The sequence below is a fragment of the Plodia interpunctella genome, chromosome 25 (assembly GCF_027563975.2).
Source record: "Plodia interpunctella isolate USDA-ARS_2022_Savannah chromosome 25, ilPloInte3.2, whole genome shotgun sequence".
Classification (NCBI taxonomy): Eukaryota; Metazoa; Arthropoda; class Insecta; order Lepidoptera; family Pyralidae; genus Plodia; species Plodia interpunctella.
Window position 1 is genome coordinate 683,012 of NC_071318.1, and position 21,179 is coordinate 704,190.

Here is a 21,179-nt window from a genome sequence, read left to right on the forward strand (position 1 = left end):
TTATTATTCGTCTTTTTTACTTTTTACTAACTGACCGAGCGAGCGAAGTGAACGAGGTCTAACATTGTACTTGGGGCAAAAATATTATTTTGTATGTGTTTTGTTTGTAACGCGATAACTTTCGAATCGTTATTCCGATTTTGATGAAATTTAAAAGGTATACAGGATATGCCAACAGAATTTTTAAATTCGTGGGTCATCAAAATCTGTTCAATCGTTTTTTTTTTTAATATTCACAATTTTGTAATTATTTATTGGGTTTAAGTTCGCGGCGTACAACTAGTATAGTGTTAAAATTATTAATTTAGTGTAAATAAAATTAAAATTGAATTAATCCAAATAAACATTTCTTTCTTTCTTTGCTCTTCGAGGAATAGTTGCGTTGCGCTTCAAACTGGCTGAGCCTGGAGGAATACCTTGGAAAAACAAGTCTGATCCCACAAACACTGATTCAGCGCCATCGCAAATTATCAATATGTGGGTCCAAACGATAGCGGTCGCCAGCACGTGACGGCAATCGGTAATTTAAGCCTTTATAGGGAATCGCCTTTTATTTGGGATCCCTCAATGACCGTAAGGCTGGATAAATTCTATAGGATTACTTCTTTCCATTTTATTTGTATTTAGTTATGTTAAAAATCGTAAGTTCACAAAATTGTTCTCGTTGAGTGAATGTGATACACCAGCTTCGCACGGGTGCAATATTATGTATATTATATGCATATAACTCTTCCTATTGGGTCACATTATCTATTTAAAAAATCCGCAAAATTGGGCCCATTCAATGTCCGTTGCGTAGTTTTAAAGATACTAAGCATACATAGGGACAGACAGACAGCGGGAACAGACTTCGTTTTATACCATGTAATGATATAAATAATGATTTATTTTTTAAAGTTAATGTATTTTGTAAGTAAAGGGTGACTCGACGCCATGAAAAATAGTAAAATGAATTTGTTTTGCAAATATAGCCTTTAAATATACGTAATATAAGGAAAAAAACAGATTCATACGACATTATCTTTTCAGAAAAAAGGACAATCGCAAAAAATGAAACTGCGAAATGCAAATCATTTAATATCTCGCACTCCAAGAACTAATTATGGCAAAAAAAAATATCGAATTTGAAGGTGTAAGAATGTATAATATATTACCTATAGAAATCAAAGACACAAAATCACTAACCAGTTTCAAGAAACTCCTAAAACAATACATATTAGAAGAAATTCATTAAAAACCTACAATAAGGAAAAAAAAAAACAAAAAAAAAAAACATTAATCCGTACACAATAATAATTTATAAATAATCATGAAATTATAAATAGACATTGAAACAAATTATAAAAATCAAATACAATCTCAACAAAACCAATCATTTAAAATGTTACAAAATCATATAATAAAAAATCAAATTGATACCATTATGCCACATCCAGATTACGCTATGTGAACTTTAGATCCGTGGTTGCCCGACGTGCAATCAAGCAGTCGACGCAGATTTTTGTGACTACCTACATAGTTCCTTATTTTAATTTTTATTTTTGTATACGCTCGCTATTTACTTTTTTCTCAGTAAGTGAATTGTTAATTCTTTATGAGGAAATAAAGTTCTTTAAACCTAAACCTAAAAAATATGCAGACAATCAAGGTTATTTTGTTATTTAAAATTATTGCATATTTTAAACACAAATTTTACAGGACTAGTGTTTCTTTTGCGACGTTTAACGTTACAATTTCACTGTATGACAGACAGACAAAATGCATTGATTAACAAACACGAACTTACTGTCGCGCTCTACACCGCGTTTCGCACGAAAATCTCTATTGTAATACATATAAATTTGTATCATAATGTAATATTAATTTAACACCACAAAGTAAATAAACACAGTATTGTCTAGACTACTATTTACTAGATATAAATCAAATTTGTGAGACGGCTCAAGCAAACAGTGTGCATTACACCAAAACTGTGTGTATTTGGTAAATGGTAATAATTGTACACATACTATTGGGATAGTACTCAATATGATGAGAACTGAGAGCCTGTTTAATTATGAATCTAGTTAATATAATCAGTTGTTTGAATGGCAAGCTCCTAGGTTTTCTAGATATCTTGACTGATAAATAAAATTCTTCGAAGACTATTAAATATATTCATGGGAATAAAATGAAAGAACACCGTCGATCCATGCGATTGCTCCCGAGGTATGCACGGCGGTCAGCTAAGGTCCGGGCCGCGAAACCAGTCCGTCGGCATCGCGCCCGCGCGTCTGCCGCAAGCACTATCACTTCAGGAACACCAGCTTTCAGTTATCTTTGATAAATTATATAATATATAACCAGGTGTGGATTTATCATGTCGGTAGTGTATAACAAACGGTGAATTTGTTTTATTTCTACTATTTCACAACAATGACGTAATATAGTAATATATGAAAGTGAAGATTAATAATGGAAAAATATTTATTTATCATCTTGCAGCGTCTGTCTGTTCGCGATAATCTCAAAAACTAATGCACTTATTTTCATGCGTTTTTTATCTATAGATAGTGTGATTCCTGAGGAAGGTTTAGGTGTATAATTTATTATTGTTTTACTCGAGCGAAGCCGGGACGGCCCGCTAGTAGTATATAATTATAGGTAAGATCAATAAATACAATACAAATTACAACAAAGAAAAGTAGAATTATTTTCTTACTATTTTATATTATGTCTTCTTTCAGAATATTGCTGTCCGATTCAACCAATACCAAACAGTTCTTACGTGATTGGGACTACAATTACAATGAATTACCACGGTCGGAATATCTCCCGGTCCCAATCGGCTAACGTCTCAAACATAGACGAGCTGCGCGCACAATATATATACAATGCTGTTGTGTATTGGCAATTACATTAATTGGTTGGACGACCTCGGCGGCGCAGTGGTAAAGTGCTTGCCTCTGAACCGAGAGGTCACGGGTTCGATCCCCGATCGGGTCATGATGGAAAATGATCCTTTTCTGATTGGCCCGGATCTTGGATGTATATCTATATATATATGTATTTGTTATACAATTAGTAAGTGTAAAGTAGTAAAGTGCTTGCCTCTGAACCGAGAGGTCATTTTCTGATTGGCCCGGGTCTTGGATGTTTTTCTCTATATTATGTATTTATTATAAAATATAGTATCGTTGAGTTAGTATCCCATAACACAAGTCTCGAACTTACTTTGTGGCTAGCTCAATCTGTGTGATTTGTCCCAATATAAATTTTATTTATTGTCCGTAAACGCGTCAATTTCAAAATAGAAGAGAATAGAAAGAAATTGTATGAAAAATGTACTGAATACGTTAAGTTTAGATAACAATGCATTATTATTAAAAGCATGATCTGATGATGCAGGAACGGCTCCAGAAGTGGGAACTCTTCAACGGTTTACTGCACAGACATGATTTTTATGTAACTTGCTTCCGGTGAAGGAAAACATCGTGAGGAAACCTGCACACTGGTGGATATTTTAGTTCACTAGTGTGTATGCGACTACCTGCCACTAGATGGCGGTAAGTGGTCGTAAAAGCCATGTCATATGCCTTTAGGCGACTTGAATAAAATCTGACACCAGTGTTAGCAATAACACACCGTCAATGCCCATTCTAGTACAATCAAAATCCGTCATTTTTTCCCATTTTGCAACGTTTTATAGAAAAAAAATCTGAGCGTCCTGTTGTACAGAGGAGCTCCTAATATATTTCTTTTATCTATGGGAGCTCCAGAAATTTTTTTGGTCACTCAACCCATATTAATTTCCTATTCCCGTAACTCATCAATATTCATGTTGTCAGTAGATTTATTACCAACGTTATTGTTTATGCGAAAAAAATTGTGGAAGGGATTACCTTGATCCATGGTTATGATGGATGTTGGATTATCACATTAGGTGTGACACGCTTTTTATTGGTCTTTTTGCAGCCCCATTGCAAAAAGATTTATGTCACTGTGCATTTTTTTCAACGAATATGACATTTTTGTATGACCTTTGCTCAGCTTTGGGACGGAATAGGTTGAAAAAAAGACATTTTTGAAGTTTTTTTTTAATTACCAAACAGGCACAGGCAGGCATACGGACCGACTGATGATTAATAATCACTAAAGCTAATTCTTTTTACTTTTAAACTTTTGCGTTCGCGTTTCGCGACCACGGACCATTGTAACAAGGTCCGAAACAGCTTATAAAAATGTTTTATTTCTTATTTTTTTTAGTTGCACTTTATGGCACCACGTGACTGGTGGTTCTCAGTGCGTTTCGACCGCTGGCCGCGCTGTCATTTGAATTTTTCAAATTTTAACAAAGACATGAATTGGTTTTACTATTAGTTTTACTTTAAAATATTAATTCAGTCAATTTTATGAGTGATTGATTTTGGAAATGATTCTTTATGCTAAAGAAAATTGACCGATCGTAATAGCAGCGCGGTTGCAGGAAATGTATTTTCCCATAACATTCAAAGGATTGTGTTACTTAAAATGGTGGAAAACACTAAGATATGATAAACTACCTGTTAAAACTTTCACAGCTTTCATAGCGTCGGAAATGCCAGTAGCAACACGACACTGTTGACACTTTATATCAATTCCGTGGAAGCTAGTGTCTTGTTTACATAATTTTCAGTTTTGTATTTAAATGGGCCGGGTTATTTAACTCGGCGGTAAGCCACTTAACTTGGCTGGTTATTACCATGCTAAAGTGTTAGGTAATTTCTTCTAAACCTTAGAGACATACTGTTTTTATAAGAACTACTTCTTCTTTCATCTTGTTTAGGGTTTGGTAACGTTTTGTCGAAGAGAGTTCACTACTAGACATTAATGGAGCCCGCCCTGGAATAGAGACATTCAATAACCGCATTCCCATTGACAAACTGGTCACAAAATCAGTGCCGAATGTTCCAAATTCGATGATTACACGAACGTCGGACTTTTTCAAATGGGATACATAATATGTTTTTTCTTCATAATCACGACCTTATGTCACATTACGGCGTTACTACTAAGAAAAATAATTCCTATGGTTTCCTCAAACCACACATAAAACATCCTTTTTTAAATTCTATCCATTTTAAAATAACCATTTCCGCAAACAGAACCAATTTGTTTAGAATGCAAATTTGGACCAAACGTTTCTATTGACATCCTAAATGTTTGCGTATTGGCCCAAAATTAGTGCGTAAATAGTGGCCGTTTAAATGGTAATCTGGCCGTTTCTAGCTCGAGGCAGTATGAACCACTATAAACTGGTGTAAACCAGATAAGTCAGTCGACCTTTTAGCGATTTTCTCGCTCTGTGCGTTGGTTTTTTATGTTTTGTGTTTCTTGCTTTTTTCTGTTCGTTTTATGCGTTTGTTGAAGTTAAGCGTTTTTAAACACAAAATATGTAGTGAAAACAATTCATATAGAATATATTCTAGGGCGGGAACCATATACATTAATTGTTTTACTACCTAAAGCTTAAAATAGCAACAATATTCAAAGAGTTTTAGAGTTAGTACAAACAAGTTAATTTTGTTTCAAAAGCGATGTGTGTATCTTAGTGCTCGAATCGCGGCAACCGCACAAATTGAGTTTGTAAGCGTTTCTTATGAAGTTTGGTGCAAGTTAGCGGCTTACGCTGTTACACTGTGGTCTAAACTAATTATCGATACTTTTATTAATCAATCGGTGAGAGGATCCTATTTATACACCAAACTAAACTAACTATCTAAGGTTGGCTGCAAGATATTGCATAAGTCCGTCTTTGCACTCATTTATGTTTCAATACCTTGTTGTAACTAATAAATCCTTTGCGTATGGCGCAATACAGAATCACGCGAACGATGTCGCGGGCATCAGCTAGTCCAAAATATATGCGAATGTTTGCATTTGTTTAGTGGGTAACAGAGTAGAGCTGCAGAAGTGTAGATTTATTACTCAACTAGCTTTTGCCCGCGCCATTGCCCGCGTGATTTTCTCACGGGCACATTTATTTTTCCGGTATGAATCTATATCCTTCTCCATATTGGTACATGAATGGAATGAATGAATGAATGCTGTTGAATGCAATAACATACTCTGACGGCAATAAAAAATTGTCTCAAAAATGACATCAGTAGACTGTTGAGGAATTCTCTTATTGATAGCCCTTTCTAGCCCAAGCACATCATAATAATGAATATTCATCCAAACTTGCATTAGTTTCAATTCAACCTGTTCAAGATACCGCAAATTTTAATTTAAAGATTCCACCCACGTTCACCTGAACAAACATACTGACTTTCATACATTGCAAGTCAAGGGTAGGTTGCACCATCAATTTTGACGTTAACTTTAACCTGCGCAGAAAAACGCATTTATTTCTAAATGTCACCGGGAGCGTAGTTTAATGCCAAGTTCAAAGTTGACTGGTGCAACTCACCCTAAATAACGTTTTGTAAAGCCGCCTTCCTCTCATCACTTACGCCTCTTTACAAAGTCGATCGCGCTTAGCTCTTTGTACCGGAGTGCGGTACTTATCTTGTCAGTGTGTCGTGACCACTTTCCGCGGCAACTTGCTAAGAACAAATGTAGTTTTCTACTATTCTACACGTATTTTCAAACTCCAATCCGAAAGGAATGAATCTATAAAACGGCGACTTAGTAGCGGCCAATACACCCGTCCGTTAGCCCTGGGTTCGATTCCCGGCGCGAAAAATATTTGTGCTTATCATCACAGATTCGATTTCGATTCTGAACAAAGTTTTGTAGCGCGCATTCGAGTATTTTTTTTTCTAGATACTGAATTTACTTTCATTGTCTTCTCAGAAGTAAAAACAAAACATAGCCATAATTTTATTGTGATAAACAAACTTGATACATCGTCTGGCTCAGATTTAATACATTATCTTGATATAAAATACAAATAAGTTTTGTGGTTTGTTTTGTTTGTTTGTAAATTCTTCCTATTGCAAGAAAACACATACAGACTAAACAGTAAAGTAAAAAAAGACGCGTGCAAAGGCGGACTTTTCCCAGAAAGGGATTGGTTTTAATAAAATTTAAAAGCAGTTTAGTTCAATAGTGTGTATCCGTAGTTCTTCATTTCCTTGTCAGAATATACATATTCTTCTTCTTCTATGGGTGCCTCTCCAACTAGTGAAGGTCAGGGATTAGCATCAAAATGGACATAATATATGTATATTATGTCCATTTTGATGCTAAATATATAAACGGACATAATATGTATTATGTCCATTTGGAATACTTCCTTATTTGAAGGTAATTAGTACGTCATCATAATATCGAGAGCGTTATTTTATTGAAATTGTAACAGATTGCTAGTGAGATAGGTAAAAGGAGACAGCGAGATATGCTATTTAAATAATCTTTACAGCGGCCGGCGGACGGTCGTGAAATCACCGCTGAATTTTTCACAAGTGTATTATTTACTCTGGGTATCGGGGAATCACGTCCAAGTATACAACAGCACGCTTAGATAAGAAGGGCATTTAAATACGTAAACAGGAACAGCAGCCGGTATCTATTGTCACTTCTATTTGTATAGATATGTATCACGAACACGAACAATACCTATTCACGTGTTACAGAATAGGATGAAGGCGTCATGTTTATAGCAATAGTTGATGTGATGGAAGCGCTGCTAGTCCAGTGGTTAAGACCGTCCGCCTGTGATCGAAAGGACCTATAGGTTCGAATCCTGGAAAGTATGAGTTGGTTCCCGTGAAGGAGAACATCGCATCGCAAGGAAACCTGAATTATAATAATTTATAATTAGTTTGAATTGCAAAAGACCTCCTGGCCGCCCTCGACGAAAGTGGTTTGATGACATAAAGGATTGGACCGGACTTAGATACAACCAACTGAAAAAAGCGACCCAAAGCCGCGAGGGTTTCCGTATGCTGACCTCCAAATTTCAATTCGAAGATTTCCTTCATCATCATGGAGTGCCATGATGATGAAGGAAACCTGCACACTGGATCATGAAGTTCACTATTTGCTGTGTGATTAGTTGCCACTAAATCAGTAGGTAGACAAATGTCATGTCAGATGCCTTTGGGCGACTTGAATAAAATTAAACCACTGTTAACAGTAACGCTTACGAAAAGATGAATATTTGATAGATGTGTTTTAAACTAATAATAATTGGGTGGTTCATCGGCCTCTGTGGAAATTTCGAAAAGAAATTCCGTCACGAATATCATTTTCGTGTAGCTAATTAGTTATTAATGAGGTATTCTTAGAAGCGCACCCGTTTTAAAGCGCATCTAATGAAGCGCAACATCACTATTCTTTGAACCACACCTTTTAACAACTACAACAAGTGTGCTTCAAATTAATTAAAAACAATCAAATTATTAAATCAATCAAATTATTAAATCAATCAAATTATTAAAACAATAAAATTAATTAAAAACAATCAAATTATTTAAAAACAATCAAATTAATTAAATAAAAAATATTTTTGATGAATAATCAGCTAAATATATTTTTAAACATGCATATTTTTATTTTTGTTAGGTATTTTAGAGATTTTATTTTTTTATTATTATTTTATATTAGACCAAAGGTAACTGGAACACAAAATTTACATTACACACAATGTAACGTAGCGATATCGAGCTGTTCAATTTTAAAACAATTTATTTTTGTTGAACAGTATTCTTTACGAACACGTAAGATTTATGTAATGTGAAGTTTGATCATTTCCCGTGGTTTCAACTGAGATAATTATATCAGAGTAAGTGCGGGCACTACTGTCGACGTGCCTAGAACTCAAGGAGCGTTTAAACGGGCCAGCTACTTGCGCAAGTAAAAAGCAATAAGGCTCCGCGCCGATTGCTTCATCTTCTATTGTTCAACGCCGAAACGTGAGTAGTTTCAACGTACTTACATGTGGACGCATGTCAATGCCAAAACCTATAGAAATACGCTGCGAGGATGGGGCGTAAACTTTACCTTATAGTCCACTCCACTATATAGATTCATTGTGGATCATAACGGAGTGCAACATGTCAACGCAACAGAGTAATGGAGCCGGGCTCTTGGTTAATTTTCTGATTAACCCCCTGTAATTTATGTGTCTATATCCACTTCCCCATATTACCGTGATATAAGCATTTAGTTGCTTGCGGTACGGCGTGGCGTATATATAGTAATGTGGTTGTGATAAATACGTAATTAGAGTATTATTTGCGGAGCTATCATTTGCAAACGTCCCGCCTAAATAGATGGATGTTTTCATAAGACGCTGCGAGGATGGGGCGCATAACCTTGCGGTATAGTCCACTCTACTATATGGATTCATTGCTTTTAGAATTTTTGGGTGTTTGGCAGACGACAGAAAGAGAAAGAAACACATTTGACGGCCTTCCTTCTCCAACTGTCAAATCGGAGAGTCTGTAACTAGACGTAAGTACTACCTATTTCAATAGTTATTCGTTTTAGCTGTTTTTGAAATTGTCATCTAGTTTTTGTCTCTTAATCAATGTAATTTGCTTATTAAAACAAAAATCGGACACAACTCAATACGAACAGATCAAAGCGATACAATGTGAAATTATTGTGTGAAATCTTCGGCACTTTTAATATACTTCAAAATAGATTTCGATTTAAATTGTTCAATGACATCTTGAGTGCTCGAATACACAACAAGTACAACATTCTTACTTTCCCAAGGAAAATTGTGGATAAGTGCATGTAACAAATAAAGAGCTACGATTCAAACGGAGCACCTCCTCCGTAGTATTGTCACGTCCACTCGACCAAGTGCTATTTATAACCTCCACTGTTTTCTATTGTTCTTGAGCTCAGATTGCTTTAGGATTTATTTATTGAGTAATTTTATGGTCTTGGTGAGTAATTTTGATCTTGAATCAACATTATATTTGGACTTGTGTGAGATTAATATAGAGTTTGAATGTTTTTTTAGTTGATACCACTTAAATTCAAGCATTACATATGTTCAAATAGGTTAGAATTGATTGTGTTTAAGCTATATCTAGCCTAATGGTGAACAAAGATGAGTTTTTTTGTAGCTGATACAATAATATTGATAAATGACGACGACAGTTCGGTTGTGAAGTCAATTTTGAAAATTTTTATTATATGCGCAGATCACGTAGTGTCAAATGAAACTACACGCGATGTTGTGAGAAAAAGAAAACATGAAAGGCGTAACTATGTAAGTATAATGTAACTATGTAAGTAACTATAAGTAGCGTAACTATGTAAGTATAATGTAACTATGTAAGTAACTATAAGTAGCGTAACTATGTAAGTATAATGTAACTATGTAAGTAACTATAAGTAGCGTAACTATGTAAGTATAATGTAACTATGTAAGTAACTATAAGTAGCGTAACTATGTAAGTATAATGAAACGAGGCATTTCTCGAAGCGAAGCCATGTTTAAAAGCGCACGTAATGACCGAAGTGCACCTTTTGAAATTAAATGAAATTAATTTATTTCAGACTGTGCACATGCACAAGTCAATACAATTATGAATATTGTTATATTTTATCAATTTCCTTTTTTCTCACAATTATTGTTCCCAGCCTTCTGGGAACTTTACCGCACTACGACGGCGATTTAGTGTCAATGTTTTTATTTAAATTAATTTAATATTTATTATTTTAGGTTTGATTTTTATTTTTAACAAATAGCTTAAGTGTTGTAATAAAAATAAAAAATAAAATGTTAATGTGTAGTAAATTTTATATTCGAAATTGGCATATATTATTACAATTATGTTCTATATTATATTGACACAGATACATATTATTATGTATTTTGTTATATTTTATCAAATTCCTTTTTTGTTTCCGAGTGTGTTAATTTCTAAAACTGGTGTCAGATTTTATTCAAGTCGCCTAACGGCATCTGACATGACATTTATGACTATATCATATATATAATCGCATACACACTACTTAACTGCCAATTAGTGTAGATATTTCCGCAAGATGCTTTCCTTCGCCGGAAGCATGTGGTATAATAAAAACTCCAGACATGAGTCAGACGTATGGCACGAGCAGGATCCGAATTCGGGACCTTCCGATCACAGGCGGTCTTAACCACTGGAGTACCACAGCTTCGCAACTAAATGGTGTGCTTCGTGTAAACAGACGGTGCCCGCAGAAAATCAGCGTCACGGCTCAGCTAAGACACATGCTGAGCGGGGGCCATTTTTGTGGGGGTATCATCTTATTATTCGTCTTTTTTACTTTTTACTAACTGACCGAGCGAGCGAAGTGAACGAGGTCTAACATTGTACTTGGGGCAAAAATATTATTTTGTATGTGTTTTGTTTGTAACGCGATAACTTTCGAATCGTTATTCCGATTTTGATGAAATTTAAAAGGTATACAGGATATGCCAACAGAATTTTTAAATTCGTGGGTCATCAAAATCTGTTCAATCGTTTTTTTTTTTAATATTCACAATTTTGTAATTATTTATTGGGTTTAAGTTCGCGGCGTACAACTAGTATAGTGTTAAAATTATTAATTTAGTGTAAATAAAATTAAAATTGAATTAATCCAAATAAACATTTCTTTCTTTCTTTGCTCTTCGAGGAATAGTTGCGTTGCGCTTCAAACTGGCTGAGCCTGGAGGAATACCTTGGAAAAACAAGTCTGATCCCACAAACACTGATTCAGCGCCATCGCAAATTATCAATATGTGGGTCCAAACGATAGCGGTCGCCAGCACGTGACGGCAATCGGTAATTTAAGCCTTTATAGGGAATCGCCTTTTATTTGGGATCCCTCAATGACCGTAAGGCTGGATAAATTCTATAGGATTACTTCTTTCCATTTTATTTGTATTTAGTTATGTTAAAAATCGTAAGTTCACAAAATTGTTCTCGTTGAGTGAATGTGATACACCAGCTTCGCACGGGTGCAATATTATGTATATTATATGCATATAACTCTTCCTATTGGGTCACATTATCTATTTAAAAAATCCGCAAAATTGGGCCCATTCAATGTCCGTTGCGTAGTTTTAAAGATACTAAGCATACATAGGGACAGACAGACAGCGGGAACAGACTTCGTTTTATACCATGTAATGATATAAATAATGATTTATTTTTTAAAGTTAATGTATTTTGTAAGTAAAGGGTGACTCGACGCCATGAAAAATAGTAAAATGAATTTGTTTTGCAAATATAGCCTTTAAATATACGTAATATAAGGAAAAAAACAGATTCATACGACATTATCTTTTCAGAAAAAAGGACAATCGCAAAAAATGAAACTGCGAAATGCAAATCATTTAATATCTCGCACTCCAAGAACTAATTATGGCAAAAAAAAATATCGAATTTGAAGGTGTAAGAATGTATAATATATTACCTATAGAAATCAAAGACACAAAATCACTAACCAGTTTCAAGAAACTCCTAAAACAATACATATTAGAAGAAATTCATTAAAAACCTACAATAAGGAAAAAAAAAAACAAAAAAAAAAAACATTAATCCGTACACAATAATAATTTATAAATAATCATGAAATTATAAATAGACATTGAAACAAATTATAAAAATCAAATACAATCTCAACAAAACCAATCATTTAAAATGTTACAAAATCATATAATAAAAAATCAAATTGATACCATTATGCCACATCCAGATTACGCTATGTGAACTTTAGATCCGTGGTTGCCCGACGTGCAATCAAGCAGTCGACGCAGATTTTTGTGACTACCTACATAGTTCCTTATTTTAATTTTTATTTTTGTATACGCTCGCTATTTACTTTTTTCTCAGTAAGTGAATTGTTAATTCTTTATGAGGAAATAAAGTTCTTTAAACCTAAACCTAAAAAATATGCAGACAATCAAGGTTATTTTGTTATTTAAAATTATTGCATATTTTAAACACAAATTTTACAGGACTAGTGTTTCTTTTGCGACGTTTAACGTTACAATTTCACTGTATGACAGACAGACAAAATGCATTGATTAACAAACACGAACTTACTGTCGCGCTCTACACCGCGTTTCGCACGAAAATCTCTATTGTAATACATATAAATTTGTATCATAATGTAATATTAATTTAACACCACAAAGTAAATAAACACAGTATTGTCTAGACTACTATTTACTAGATATAAATCAAATTTGTGAGACGGCTCAAGCAAACAGTGTGCATTACACCAAAACTGTGTGTATTTGGTAAATGGTAATAATTGTACACATACTATTGGGATAGTACTCAATATGATGAGAACTGAGAGCCTGTTTAATTATGAATCTAGTTAATATAATCAGTTGTTTGAATGGCAAGCTCCTAGGTTTTCTAGATATCTTGACTGATAAATAAAATTCTTCGAAGACTATTAAATATATTCATGGGAATAAAATGAAAGAACACCGTCGATCCATGCGATTGCTCCCGAGGTATGCACGGCGGTCAGCTAAGGTCCGGGCCGCGAAACCAGTCCGTCGGCATTGCGCCCGCGCGTCTGCCGCAAGCACTATCACTTCAGGAACACCAGCTTTCAGTTATCTTTGATAAATTATATAATATATAACCAGGTGTGGATTTATCATGTCGGTAGTGTATAACAAACGGTGAATTTGTTTTATTTCTACTATTTCACAACAATGACGTAATATAGTAATATATGAAAGTGAAGATTAATAATGGAAAAATATTTATTTATCATCTTGCAGCGTCTGTCTGTTCGCGATAATCTCAAAAACTAATGCACTTATTTTCATGCGTTTTTTATCTATAGATAGTGTGATTCCTGAGGAAGGTTTAGGTGTATAATTTATTATTGTTTTACTCGAGCGAAGCCGGGACGGCCCGCTAGTAGTATATAATTATAGGTAAGATCAATAAATACAATACAAATTACAACAAAGAAAAGTAGAATTATTTTCTTACTATTTTATATTATGTCTTCTTTCAGAATATTGCTGTCCGATTCAACCAATACCAAACAGTTCTTACGTGATTGGGACTACAATTACAATGAATTACCACGGTCGGAATATCTCCCGGTCCCAATCGGCTAACGTCTCAAACATAGACGAGCTGCGCGCACAATATATATACAATGCTGTTGTGTATTGGCAATTACATTAATTGGTTGGACGACCTCGGCGGCGCAGTGGTAAAGTGCTTGCCTCTGAACCGAGAGGTCACGGGTTCGATCCCCGATCGGGTCATGATGGAAAATGATCCTTTTCTGATTGGCCCGGATCTTGGATGTATATCTATATATATATGTATTTGTTATACAATTAGTAAGTGTAAAGTAGTAAAGTGCTTGCCTCTGAACCGAGAGGTCATTTTCTGATTGGCCCGGGTCTTGGATGTTTTTCTCTATATTATGTATTTATTATAAAATATAGTATCGTTGAGTTAGTATCCCATAACACAAGTCTCGAACTTACTTTGTGGCTAGCTCAATCTGTGTGATTTGTCCCAATATAAATTTTATTTATTGTCCGTAAACGCGTCAATTTCAAAATAGAAGAGAATAGAAAGAAATTGTATGAAAAATGTACTGAATACGTTAAGTTTAGATAACAATGCATTATTATTAAAAGCATGATCTGATGATGCAGGAACGGCTCCAGAAGTGGGAACTCTTCAACGGTTTACTGCACAGACATGATTTTTATGTAACTTGCTTCCGGTGAAGGAAAACATCGTGAGGAAACCTGCACACTGGTGGATATTTTAGTTCACTAGTGTGTATGCGACTACCTGCCACTAGATGGCGGTAAGTGGTCGTAAAAGCCATGTCATATGCCTTTAGGCGACTTGAATAAAATCTGACACCAGTGTTAGCAATAACACACCGTCAATGCCCATTCTAGTACAATCAAAATCCGTCATTTTTTCCCATTTTGCAACGTTTTATAGAAAAAAAATCTGAGCGTCCTGTTGTACAGAGGAGCTCCTAATATATTTCTTTTATCTATGGGAGCTCCAGAAATTTTTTTGGTCACTCAACCCATATTAATTTCCTATTCCCGTAACTCATCAATATTCATGTTGTCAGTAGATTTATTACCAACGTTATTGTTTATGCGAAAAAAATTGTGGAAGGGATTACCTTGATCCATGGTTATGATGGATGTTGGATTATCACATTAGGTGTGACACGCTTTTTATTGGTCTTTTTGCAGCCCCATTGCAAAAAGATTTATGTCACTGTGCATTTTTTTCAACGAATATGACATTTTTGTATGACCTTTGCTCAGCTTTGGGACGGAATAGGTTGAAAAAAAGACATTTTTGAAGTTTTTTTTTAATTACCAAACAGGCACAGGCAGGCATACGGACCGACTGATGATTAATAATCACTAAAGCTAATTCTTTTTACTTTTAAACTTTTGCGTTCGCGTTTCGCGACCACGGACCATTGTAACAAGGTCCGAAACAGCTTATAAAAATGTTTTATTTCTTATTTTTTTTAGTTGCACTTTATGGCACCACGTGACTGGTGGTTCTCAGTGCGTTTCGACCGCTGGCCGCGCTGTCATTTGAATTTTTCAAATTTTAACAAAGACATGAATTGGTTTTACTATTAGTTTTACTTTAAAATATTAATTCAGTCAATTTTATGAGTGATTGATTTTGGAAATGATTCTTTATGCTAAAGAAAATTGACCGATCGTAATAGCAGCGCGGTTGCAGGAAATGTATTTTCCCATAACATTCAAAGGATTGTGTTACTTAAAATGGTGGAAAACACTAAGATATGATAAACTACCTGTTAAAACTTTCACAGCTTTCATAGCGTCGGAAATGCCAGTAGCAACACGACACTGTTGACACTTTATATCAATTCCGTGGAAGCTAGTGTCTTGTTTACATAATTTTCAGTTTTGTATTTAAATGGGCCGGGTTATTTAACTCGGCGGTAAGCCACTTAACTTGGCTGGTTATTACCATGCTAAAGTGTTAGGTAATTTCTTCTAAACCTTAGAGACATACTGTTTTTATAAGAACTACTTCTTCTTTCATCTTGTTTAGGGTTTGGTAACGTTTTGTCGAAGAGAGTTCACTACTAGACATTAATGGAGCCCGCCCTGGAATAGAGACATTCAATAACCGCATTCCCATTGACAAACTGGTCACAAAATCAGTGCCGAATGTTCCAAATTCGATGATTACACGAACGTCGGACTTTTTCAAATGGGATACATAATATGTTTTTTCTTCATAATCACGACCTTATGTCACATTACGGCGTTACTACTAAGAAAAATAATTCCTATGGTTTCCTCAAACCACACATAAAACATCCTTTTTTAAATTCTATCCATTTTAAAATAACCATTTCCGCAAACAGAACCAATTTGTTTAGAATGCAAATTTGGACCAAACGTTTCTATTGACATCCTAAATGTTTGCGTATTGGCCCAAAATTAGTGCGTAAATAGTGGCCGTTTAAATGGTAATCTGGCCGTTTCTAGCTCGAGGCAGTATGAACCACTATAAACTGGTGTAAACCAGATAAGTCAGTCGACCTTTTAGCGATTTTCTCGCTCTGTGCGTTGGTTTTTTATGTTTTGTGTTTCTTGCTTTTTTCTGTTCGTTTTATGCGTTTGTTGAAGTTAAGCGTTTTTAAACACAAAATATGTAGTGAAAACAATTCATATAGAATATATTCTAGGGCGGGAACCATATACATTAATTGTTTTACTACCTAAAGCTTAAAATAGCAACAATATTCAAAGAGTTTTAGAGTTAGTACAAACAAGTTAATTTTGTTTCAAAAGCGATGTGTGTATCTTAGTGCTCGAATCGCGGCAACCGCACAAATTGAGTTTGTAAGCGTTTCTTATGAAGTTTGGTGCAAGTTAGCGGCTTACGCTGTTACACTGTGGTCTAAACTAATTATCGATACTTTTATTAATCAATCGGTGAGAGGATCCTATTTATACACCAAACTAAACTAACTATCTAAGGTTGGCTGCAAGATATTGCATAAGTCCGTCTTTGCACTCATTTATGTTTCAATACCTTGTTGTAACTAATAAATCCTTTGCGTATGGCGCAATACAGAATCACGCGAACGATGTCGCGGGCATCAGCTAGTCCAAAATATATGCGAATGTTTGCATTTGTTTAGTGGGTAACAGAGTAGAGCTGCAGAAGTGTAGATTTATTACTCAACTAGCTTTTGCCCGCGCCATTGCCCGCGTGATTTTCTCACGGGCACATTTATTTTTCCGGTATGAATCTATATCCTTCTCCATATTGGTACATGAATGGAATGAATGAATGAATGCTGTTGAATGCAATAACATACTCTGACGGCAATAAAAAATTGTCTCAAAAATGACATCAGTAGACTGTTGAGGAATTCTCTTATTGATAGCCCTTTCTAGCCCAAGCACATCATAATAATGAATATTCATCCAAACTTGCATTAGTTTCAATTCAACCTGTTCAAGATACCGCAAATTTTAATTTAAAGATTCCACCCACGTTCACCTGAACAAACATACTGACTTTCATACATTGCAAGTCAAGGGTAGGTTGCACCATCAATTTTGACGTTAACTTTAACCTGCGCAGAAAAACGCATTTATTTCTAAATGTCACCGGGAGCGTAGTTTAATGCCAAGTTCAAAGTTGACTGGTGCAACTCACCCTAAATAACGTTTTGTAAAGCCGCCTTCCTCTCATCACTTACGCCTCTTTACAAAGTCGATCGCGCTTAGCTCTTTGTACCGGAGTGCGGTACTTATCTTGTCAGTGTGTCGTGACCACTTTCCGCGGCAACTTGCTAAGAACAAATGTAGTTTTCTACTATTCTACACGTATTTTCAAACTCCAATCCGAAAGGAATGAATCTATAAAACGGCGACTTAGTAGCGGCCAATACACCCGTCCGTTAGCCCTGGGTTCGATTCCCGGCGCGAAAAATATTTGTGCTTATCATCACAGATTCGATTTCGATTCTGAACAAAGTTTTGTAGCGCGCATTCGAGTATTTTTTTTTCTAGATACTGAATTTACTTTCATTGTCTTCTCAGAAGTAAAAACAAAACATAGCCATAATTTTATTGTGATAAACAAACTTGATACATCGTCTGGCTCAGATTTAATACATTATCTTGATATAAAATACAAATAAGTTTTGTGGTTTGTTTTGTTTGTTTGTAAATTCTTCCTATTGCAAGAAAACACATACAGACTAAACAGTAAAGTAAAAAAAGACGCGTGCAAAGGCGGACTTTTCCCAGAAAGGGATTGGTTTTAATAAAATTTAAAAGCAGTTTAGTTCAATAGTGTGTATCCGTAGTTCTTCATTTCCTTGTCAGAATATACATATTCTTCTTCTTCTATGGGTGCCTCTCCAACTAGTGAAGGTCAGGGATTAGCATCAAAATGGACATAATATATGTATATTATGTCCATTTTGATGCTAAATATATAAACGGACATAATATGTATTATGTCCATTTGGAATACTTCCTTATTTGAAGGTAATTAGTACGTCATCATAATATCGAGAGCGTTATTTTATTGCTAACACTGGTGTCAGATTTTGTTCAAGTCGCCTAAAGACATCTGACAGGACTTTTACGACTACCTAACCCGCCATCTAGTGGCTGATATATGACTGTCCACGGGTAAAAGTACCTTATGGTCCATTTTTAGTTATGCATATTCTGTAATTTACTACTCAAAAACTATTTAGATTAAAAATAAAAATACATCCAAAAACTCACATGAAACCTGAAAACATTATACTCCTTCAGTGGGCAGTCACGTGAACACATGATATATCCACAATTCCCAAAAACCATACAGCAATTCTCTCATTGATAAATACTACATCAGTATACCTTTATTGAGTGTCAAAATTTTGTGTGCCGACACTCACAATTATGTGACGCTGACATAAAAGATCTCTTTCGTCAGTCACTCCAATGTGACAGAAGAAATTTTCTTCACTCTCCTTGAAAAGACACAATTCGTTAAAAATGCTAAACCTCCACCAGCCGATGACAAATTGAAAATTATGTAAAAAACCCACTAATGAAGCGAAATTACCGTCAAATTAGGATGGACAGTAATGACCGGCCTGGCCTAATAGCTGTAATTATTTTGGAGCCCATGAGAACTTCGAATTAAATGACGGTAATGAATGCCAAAGTGATATCATTCTAATAAGTGTCTGTATAAATGTATGTCTGTCCGTGGCGTGACATCGTAGCAGCCAAACGGCTGAACCGTTTTTAATCTAGTTTTTTTTTTTTATTTGAAAGACAATATAATCGAGGGTTCTTAGCTATACCTGGAAAAGGTACATTTTAGCCGTTTGGAAACCATCAACTCTTTTCTAGAAGTTGAGAGGATGTCAAGTTTCTTAAATTTTAAATTAATTTTATAAATAGACAATATCACGCACTATTTAAACTATCAAAGTGCAAAAAATTTTTTAGCTGACGTAAAATTAAGCACGCAAAAAGTTTTGAGTATTTCCGAAACACCTGAGACTTTTACGTTCAGTTAAAGCTGAACAAACAGGTAAAAGCTCGCACCTGGATTATCCTGAGCTTTTCAAAAGTTTGCACGTACTACTTTTTGACTGTCGAGTCGGGTCCCTCCGGTATCGCTGAATAAACAAGCAGATAAACATACATTTGGGTCAAAATTATACGTGATTTTAAGCGAACTTAGTAGTAATGGTAAAGGAAGTATTCCCATTGGGGGACAGGCGTCAAAGCCAAATTCAAAGGATTTATTAAGAAATTAGCTTTTGCCCGCGGCTACGCCCGCGTTTATTACGCGTTCTAAGCAACGTATCAAGATGAAACCTATGCCAGATTTAAATTTTAACCATCAGCTATACAACTGTGATACAATCGTGATACAACTGTGATTGTGGATACAACAGTGAGTGTGACAGTCGTTTTTGGTCGTCTTTTTTTCAAAAAGATTTTCATACAAACTTTGACCCCCCATTAAAGTCATTTGCTTTTTAAGTAGACAATGTTCGTAGGGTTTCTTTACACATTTTCTTTACACATCACAAATTTCATCAAAATTGGTCCAACGGTTTAGCCGTGAAAGCGAACAGACAAACACAGACTTTCGCATTTATAATATTAATAAGTAAATACTGCGTATAGATAATGATATTATCGTTACTACATTACTATATCCTGTTCTATTTTTTGAAGTAGCATAGAAAAATGCCATGAAAGAACGCTCTTTAACATTTCTAAAGCTATTGAACATACATTTTAAACAGCCATCTTGAAAAACATTCCTATTAATAAATTCTCAGATTTGCCCAAGTAAAAATAATATTAAATGCAAAATCCTTTCAGTCGTGATTGCGAACGTTGGGTAAATATTGAGTTATTACATGAGACGCCTGATTGCAGCTCTCTTCGAGTGGAAGAGTTATGCCGTTCTGCACGCCAATTGGAATAGCACCGATTTGAATGGTATATTTTATTGCCAAAGCATTCATTCTGAAATTAGATTTTCAATAGCAGTTTTTCACGTGACATTCTAATTCAAATAATATTACACAAAACGAAAAATAAACGTAAAAAGACGTTTGTTTCACCCGTTGCTGGTAAATTATCTGATAGTCTGTAAATATGTAACAGCATTAAAAAAGGCTAACTGGCAAATAAGTTTACCTGATAGGTTACAAAGGATGTTTTATCAGAAAGTGATGAAACGGACCTTTACAAATGATATATTTTATGTGTCTATACTCAACGGGAACACTGGTCTTTTGTAAAAGGTTTTTCCGTAAAATAGATCTATATAATTAGGGCTATCTAATAGCAAGACAACTTGTATTTGTTCTGTATTATTTTAAGAAATATGGGCTTAGGCAAATTTTCCTACAGCTCTTTTAAAATTAAACTTATCAAGTGAAAATGTAGTTATATAATTATAGGGCTATTTCGAACAATTACAAAACTGTTTCGCCCTGATTTTGATACACAAATACTTATGTGCGCACCATACCCAGAATGATTTTCTTTCTTTTTTAATGATCTGTGTGTAGCACCTAAATATTAATGGTGCTATTCGGATTGGTGCGCAAAACGGCATATCTCAAATGGAATTCTCGGAATTTTCAGCTTCAAGTGATTGTTGGATTTGTGATTCGTTAGAGGTGCTACCTGACTTCAGTTTTCCTTCACATCG

At 35.0% G+C, this 21,179-nt stretch overlaps 1 protein-coding gene across 12 annotated transcripts in view; it reads right to left on the bottom strand.

The window, feature by feature from the left end:
* LOC128680802 (protein madd-4-like) overlaps window positions 1-21,179 on the bottom strand; it is a 328,414-nt gene that overhangs the window by 108,243 nt on the left and 198,992 nt on the right. The window lies entirely within an intron of this gene.